Source organism: Triticum dicoccoides, chromosome 2B (assembly GCF_002162155.2).
Source record: "Triticum dicoccoides isolate Atlit2015 ecotype Zavitan chromosome 2B, WEW_v2.0, whole genome shotgun sequence".
Lineage (NCBI taxonomy): Eukaryota > Viridiplantae > Streptophyta > Magnoliopsida > Poales > Poaceae > Triticum > Triticum dicoccoides.
The window spans coordinates 319,393,732-319,401,341 of NC_041383.1; positions in this window are offsets into that span (position 1 = coordinate 319,393,732).

The window sequence follows — 7,610 nt, forward strand, 5'->3', positions numbered from 1 at the left end:
CAGGTGCGCGGACAAGAGGCATTGTGGTTTTCTTATTTCTGCAAATAGCGGTGCTTAAATTTAGTGGAATGCACAAGAATTTCACCTGGTCAGTACACTGCATGGTTCAGTTCAGCATTCCAGCTGAGACCACAAATTTTTTTTGACTGTGAACTGTGGGGAAAACCCCCACAGCATATCAAAACTTTATTAAAGCCAGACGACAGTTACAACAATATGATTACAAGAGGTAACCGAAAGGAGAGGAGAAAAACAAAATAAAATAAAAAGGCTAAAACTTAAGGTGGCAAGAAAGAGATCCACTTGAGTAACTCATCCTTGTATCCAGATTTGATTCGATGCTGCATCAGAGTAATGTCATGCCTGAAAGCTCCTCTCCATTTGTTGAAACTTGCCCTCTCACCTTTGAACACTGTGGCATTTCTGATGATCCAGATATTCCAGCAGGCAATAAATACTACTTCATTGAAAAAGGGCTTATCAAAACTTCTCCTTGCCTGGATGACTAGGTCAGACATTGAAGTTCCAGCCGACCAATCGATCTGCAAATAATTCCAAACTCTGACACTGAAATTGCAGTTGAAGAAGAGATGGTCTCTGGTTTCTCTCACTTGAAGGGGGCATAGCCTGCAAGTAACACCATCATCCATGTGCCAGTGCCTTCTATCAACCATATCCTTAGTGTTGAGTCTATCCATGATGAGCATCCATGCAAAAACCTTGATCTTGGTAGTGCAAGAGGATTTCCAGATCCAGCACAGCAAGTGGTTAAATGTTTCATTCTGAAAAACATGACCATAGAACAGCTTAGGTTTGTAAACCTTTGAAGAGCCCTGCCAGAACCATAAATCCTTACAAGCGTCATCTCTTGTATAGGAGACCAACATACTTCTTATCAAGTTTAGCTCATCAAAAGCTTGAGCAGACAAAGGTAGGTGAAAGTGTTGGTACAAGTCAATTGAATCGAAGATGACCTTAACAGAAATCCATGGATCCTTGGCAAAAGAGAATAATCTTGGGAATCTAGACTGCAACTAGAAACTTCATTGCCAAGATTCCAGTTATCAGACCAAAAGAGAGCAGTGTCCCCAGCATTGACCTGCACCCAGGAGCAGTCCCTAAAATTCTGCAAGATCTTACAAATATCCTTCCACCAAAAAGAGCCACAAGAAGTTGTTCCCTGGGGCATGCCATCATGATAATATGAGTCCCAAATTAATGACACCCAAGGTAGGTCTTTCCTGTTGAGAAAGTTACTAGCATGCTTGAGAAGCAAAGCCACGTTTTGAGCACCCAGGTTCAAAATACCAAGACCACCCTTGTTTTTTGGTCTACAAATCAAATCCCAAGAAGCAAGAGATGGAGCAGGCTCCTCCCTATTTTTTCTCCACAGACATTGCCTTTGAATTCTTTCCAACTGCCTTAGGATTCCAGCAGGAACAGCCAGGCTGCCCATAAAGAAGATTGGCATGGAAGACAAGGCAGAATTTAAGAACTGCAGCCTCTACCTTGATTAAGGAAGGAGGAGCTGGCAGTCATTCTCCTCTCCATACAATCCACAAGAGGCATAAAGTCCACCATCTTTGGCCTTGTAGTACCCACAGGCAGACCAAGGTAAGTAAAAGGCATCTTTCCAATTTGGCATCCAAAAGCAGAAGCAAGCTCAGTCATGACTGCATTTTCAACATTTATAGGAATGATAAAAGATTTATGGTAGTTGACATCAAGACCTGTGGACTGAGAGAACACCAACAGCATATCCTTCAGTGCTAGAAGTTGTTGCCTGTCAGCAGGGAGGATGATCAGAGTATCATCGACATATTGAATGATAGGGTAGTCTTGATCATGGCAGGGAATAGGTAACTTTAGGATCCCCTTGCTGAACATATCATTGATCACTGTTTGCAGAAGATCAACAGCCATTACAAAGAGAAGAGGAGAAACAGGGTCCCCCTGTCTAACTCCTTTTTTGCAAACAAACTTCCTCCCAGGCACACCATTCAAAAGGACAGAAGAAGTACCAGTGGCAAGTAACTGCTTCATCCATAGTATCCACTTTTCATTAAAACCTTTGTGCCTTAGGATTTGGAAGATAGCTTCATGCTCAACAGAGTCAAAAGCCTTCTCAAAGTCCAATTTGAGGATCACAATTGGCCTCTTTGACTGATGGCATTGATGCAGATACTCAAAGGTCCAACCAATGCAATCCTGAATTGTTCTGCTCTTAATGAAACCATACTGATTCTTATGAATGCATTTCATAATTATCCTCTGAAACCTATTGGCAGCCATCTTAGAAAGGAACTTCAGACCCATGCTTGTTAGAGAAATAGGCCTATAATCCCCCACTTCCTCCGGTGATAGTTTCTTGGGTATCAGAGTAATGAAAGAGCTATTAATGTTGTCCAGTACTGCAGTCCCCTCATGAAAAGCATGAGCCAGATCATAGAAATCAGCTGATATGATGTGCCAGCACCTCTTGAAAAATAGACCATTAAAACCATCAGGTCCAGGTGCTTTATCCATAGGCATGTGTTTGACCACATCATCCATTTCCTCTTTTTCAAAAGGCTTAGTAAGCAAATCCAGGCCATCCACTGGGATTATTAAAGATGCTAAATCAAAACCCATTGCAATCCCTCTAGAAGTGCCCATTCTGTTCTTGAAACAGCTCCAAATAATTCCAGTCATTTGATCATGGTCAGAGACCACAGAGCCATCAGGTAATCTAAGACTAGCAATTGAATTTCTTTTGTGCCTCTCAGTGGCCATGGCATGAAAAAACTTGGTGTTTTCACCCCCAACCGTAATATACCTGATAGTGCATCTCTTTTTCCAGTACATGTAGTGCAGGTGCAAAAGCTTTTCCAAATGAGCCTTCACAATTTTCCTGAAATTGAACTCCTGTCTAAACAAGGGCCTCCATTCCTCCAACTCATCTAAAAGGAAGACCACATGATTACACTTGCTAATCAACAATTTTAACTTGGAAACATTCATTTGCCATCTCTTAAGACACATTCTTAGATGCTTAAACTTGTCAGCAATCTTAGCAGTAATGTGAGTCTTCCTAGATGAGGTTAGCCAAGATGATTCCAGACACTCCATAAAGCCCTCTAGTTCCAACCAATAGTTTTCAAATCTAAAGAGGTTTGATTTAGGTATGGTTGTCTTGATTGATACTAAACAAGGGATATGGTCAGATGCAGTCCTGGCCAGAGGCAATACTTCAGTCATCGGATAGTCAGTGATCCAATCTACTGAGGTGAAGAACCAGTCTAACTGCTCCAGAAGAGGGATGTCCTGCATATTAGACCAAGTGTATGATCTACCTTTAATTGGCAATTCAAGAAGTCCCAAATGTCCAATAACCTCATTGAAGATGATGATATCATTTATGTCCCCACAAGGTAAGTTTCTATTGTCCACTGACCTAAGGAAATTGAAGTCACCAAGCAATAACCAGTGCTCATCAATAGGGATACAGAGATTATATAGCCAGTTTATAAAATTGTCCCTTGCTTCCCCCTGACAGGGACCATATACAACAACCAAGGTCCAACTTTCATTATTCTTCCTGGAGGTAAACTTAATCACAACAGCAAATTGCTGAACTTCAATTAGATTTCCAATAAAAACATTTGAATTCCAAACCACAAGAATACCACCAGAAGCCCCTATTGAAGGGGAGCAAGCAAAAGAGTCAAATCTCTTAGGGCAGAAACTTATGATTGATCTCGAATCGAAAGATGAGCATTTAGTTTCCTGCAAGCAGGCTATAGAGCATTGACATTCCTCAATTTTTTGTCTGACAGCTCGCTGCCTAGCTTCAGAGTTCAAACGTCTAACATTCCAGCACAACACATTCCAGTTTCTACATGAATTACTCATTAAAACATATACTAGGCAACATAACCCATATGACACACAATGTCACATGTCCAAAATAACAGAACAAAGTCTGACCCACCACACAGACATAAGAGAGTTCATGACATAACTGGCATACATAAAACATAAGAGCGGCAAACTTAGGGGCCTGCCACACCCAAAAGTCCAGGAGCAGGTTAAACATCAGGATCGACGGAGGCAGAAGCAGGTGGGTCCACCATAAGTGCATCCACAGAGAGGAGAGTGGCATCAATTTCCAACTCTCTCCCTATTTCCTGAAGCCGCGCAATCGGAGTCGCCAGGGGGATTTCTTCAGAAGCCTGCTCTTCAGACTCATGGGCCGTGAAGGGCTTTGCTCTGGGCTTCTTCTTCTTGGGCTGTATAGCAAGCTCATGAAAAACGCGCTTGAAACCATCCCGCTTGACAGAACTCCTAGTGCAACGTCTGACGGCCGTATCAACAATTGGTGTTGGCGCCAAAGGTTGTCGTGGCCTTCTCGCAGTCACCACAGACACAGGAGGAACCACCTGATCAGGTGCAGAGTCAACAAACAAAGCTCTAGCGACCGGCCTGGCCACTTCCTGGTCCTTCCAAGTGAGACGAGGCAGATCCAGATTAGAGAAAGTGAAATCCCAGCTTCGCTTAGACAGAACAACAGGCGACAGAGGCTGCATTGGAACTGGCTTGGGGACAGAGAACACTATAGGAGCTTGTAGCAGACTTTCAAAAGATCTTCTCCAAATCATGTCAGGAGGTAGAGGAGGCCCATAAGGCACAGCAGGCATAACCAATTCCTCCCTAATCACAGGAGGCTGATAGACCACAATGGCCCAATGATCAGGAGCAAACTCCTCATTGAATGGAGGAGTAACAGGGGCCTCAGGCTGCTCATCATCAAGAACTACAACAGGTGTCACATGGGCATCAGTAGCAGAGCTTGGCTGTGCAGATAAATCTACCACCATGGACTCCTGGTCCTACACAGGATCAGGGGCTACATTGTCATCCCAGTTCCCCCAGTTATCATCAGCTATCTCATTGACCACAGGTGCTGGTGGCACTGCATTCCATCCCAAAGCAGGAAAAGCAGGTAAGTTGAAAGGGGGCATCTCAGGAAATGGAACACCAGGCACCGGGTGCGGATTGCCATTGATGGGCATCCAATCCTCATCTTGAGGCATCTGCTCGGCAAAGTTTGCCCCCAAAATATATAGGGGAGCAGTCCAAGAAACTCTTGCACCTCCATAGGGTGCAAAATCCATAAACACCACATCACGTGGCACCAGAATGTCGTCAGGGAAGGAAGCAAACACCAGAGACCTGACCAAGTAAGGATCCTCGCTAACCCAATGATGAAACTTGCCAAAAGTGTTGACAGCAGCCCTGATACACTCTGTATTGCGAAGATCCAAAGGAATGCCCAGGAACATGAGAAGGCCCTGACGGAAACCCTGAATGCCGCGGAAATTTTCTCCCTCGTCATGCTTCATAAAACGCACAAAGCGATCATTGCCCAGTGGCTGCGGCGGGAGCTGCAGCAGATGGAAACACACAGCAGCATCACGAAGCTCAAAAAGCCCCACAGAGCGAATCCATGGCTGAGCCGATCTGACTAAAACTCCATGCTCTTGCAACCACTGAACTATAGCCTCTCTAGCAGCACCTATCTCATCTGGCTGGGGGATAGGCATTACCTCAGCAAGCATAAACTTCCTCATGGCGGCACACAATTGGGGTATGCGGCGAAACGAAGGTTCTTGGAAGGCGATCTTCACCACCGTCGATGACATGGTGGCCCGCGGGGACGTAAAGCTGAGGATCCAGATGAAAGTTCGCCATCGGAACCGAGGGCTCGGCCTTGAACGACGGCGAGTGCAACGGCGGAGGAGGGGTTTCAGGCGGCGAGGCAGAGGGAGTCTTGGGGCCAGGGCTGATGGAACTGGACGAGGGAGTTAATGCGGAAGTGGAAGGGAGGTCCAAGTTTGGTAAAAGCGTTGTCAGAGAGATATTCTCGCAGCGCGCCTCGGAAGTCGTAGCGTTAGTGGATTTGAGTTGCCAAACAAGCCCCAAAACCTGTGCAAATTTGTTGCAATCCTTCCTGGTGTGACCCGACTTAAGGCAGGAGATGCACCACAACTTGGACGTGCAGGAGGCTGCAAAGTGTCCCTTCCTCAAACACTTTTGACACGTGAGAACCTCATCAACCATATTAGAAATTAAATCCTCAAAATCATCCCTGGCTTGCTGAGAAGAAGGAATATCCAAATTATCCGCAGAAGAAGCCGGGCCAGCCCTGTCAGGCCCAACGGAGAGCAGCCCATGGCCCGTGGCACATGTTGGCACGTCCACATTCAAAGTACCCGAATTCCCGCCCGAGATAGACGGCGAGTGATTAGATAACGGCAGGAGATCTTGAACCGTACCAAACGAGATAGACGGCCTCGTTGACGTCCACCGGAGGCTCACCGGCGGTGCGGGATGGATGACAACTCTCTCATGTGGCGGGATAGAATAACCAGCGTCTTCAGTAGTTTGAATATAGTTTTCTGTAGCTGGATACCGATAACCTCGACAAGCATTATAATTTTGAAAGACCGCAAATGATAATTTCTTGCCAACAGAATTTGAGGATTTGAATGAAGATTTTGATGGCCTAGAATGCATGGCTAGAACCCCAAGAGCTGCACGTCGCTTAGAAGGACTAACGAGGATCCACTCAGCATCACATTCCAAATTCCAGATCCTAAACTCACAATTCCAATTTGGGCCCCCGTTACTCCAAAGATGAAAGTAACATTTGAAATGATCACAAGCAAAAGATCGAAGACTAATAATGATCATGGCAACAGCCTTGCAAGATACCTGAAAGACAAATACCTTATCCTTGATCAAGAAAACCATAAGATCGATACCCGAGCCGCCAATTGCTGCCTCAAGAGCTGCCGCCACCGAATCTTCATTCAAACGGAAGGAATGACGTCCAAACGAGACCACCATGGTAAAGATCTCCGAGTCCTCCATGGGATGCACCGAAAAGCCCGTAGATTGAAAAACCTTCTCAGCAAAAACCAAACCCTTGGAGAAGTCCAAGCCAAGGGTGGAACCATTATTGGAACCCATGAAAGATGGGTATGAACGAGTAGATCTCAAGACACCGGAGAGATCTAATGGAGGGAAACTATAATTTGGTGGCTAGGTGTGGAGATCGCCGGAGGTGGTGGAGATCGCCGTGGAGGGGGTGGGGTTAGTGCGGCCATTGTTCTTGGTTTTTCCTGGCCGAGGTGTCTGGCTGAGACCACAATTATAATTGGTTATTCTGGAATGAGAGAACCTAACCCTGGATGGTGGCAACAAGAAAAAACTAGAGTGAATTCTAGGAAATTTAAGCCTGCCGGGAGGCCCTTTGCTCAGAGAAGCCTTGCTTGTTTTTTCTGATTTGTAAACCTTCTCACAACTTTGTCTTTTGTTGTGAACTAGTATATGTTTGTTATGTTCTATGAATCACTGAGATGTATAAAATTTCTTAACTTATGCTTTTCAAGATTTTTATGAAGACGAGTTTAATGTGAGTGTTCCACATGAGCGCTGGACTAGCGTGTTAACATTTGGAATTTATTACATTGTGGCCTCAATTAACTGCATGAACCACTGTAAAAAGATACATAGTTGCTTACATGTCAGACAGCAGATTGTTGATTGTTAGCTGGTCGATAGCCTAG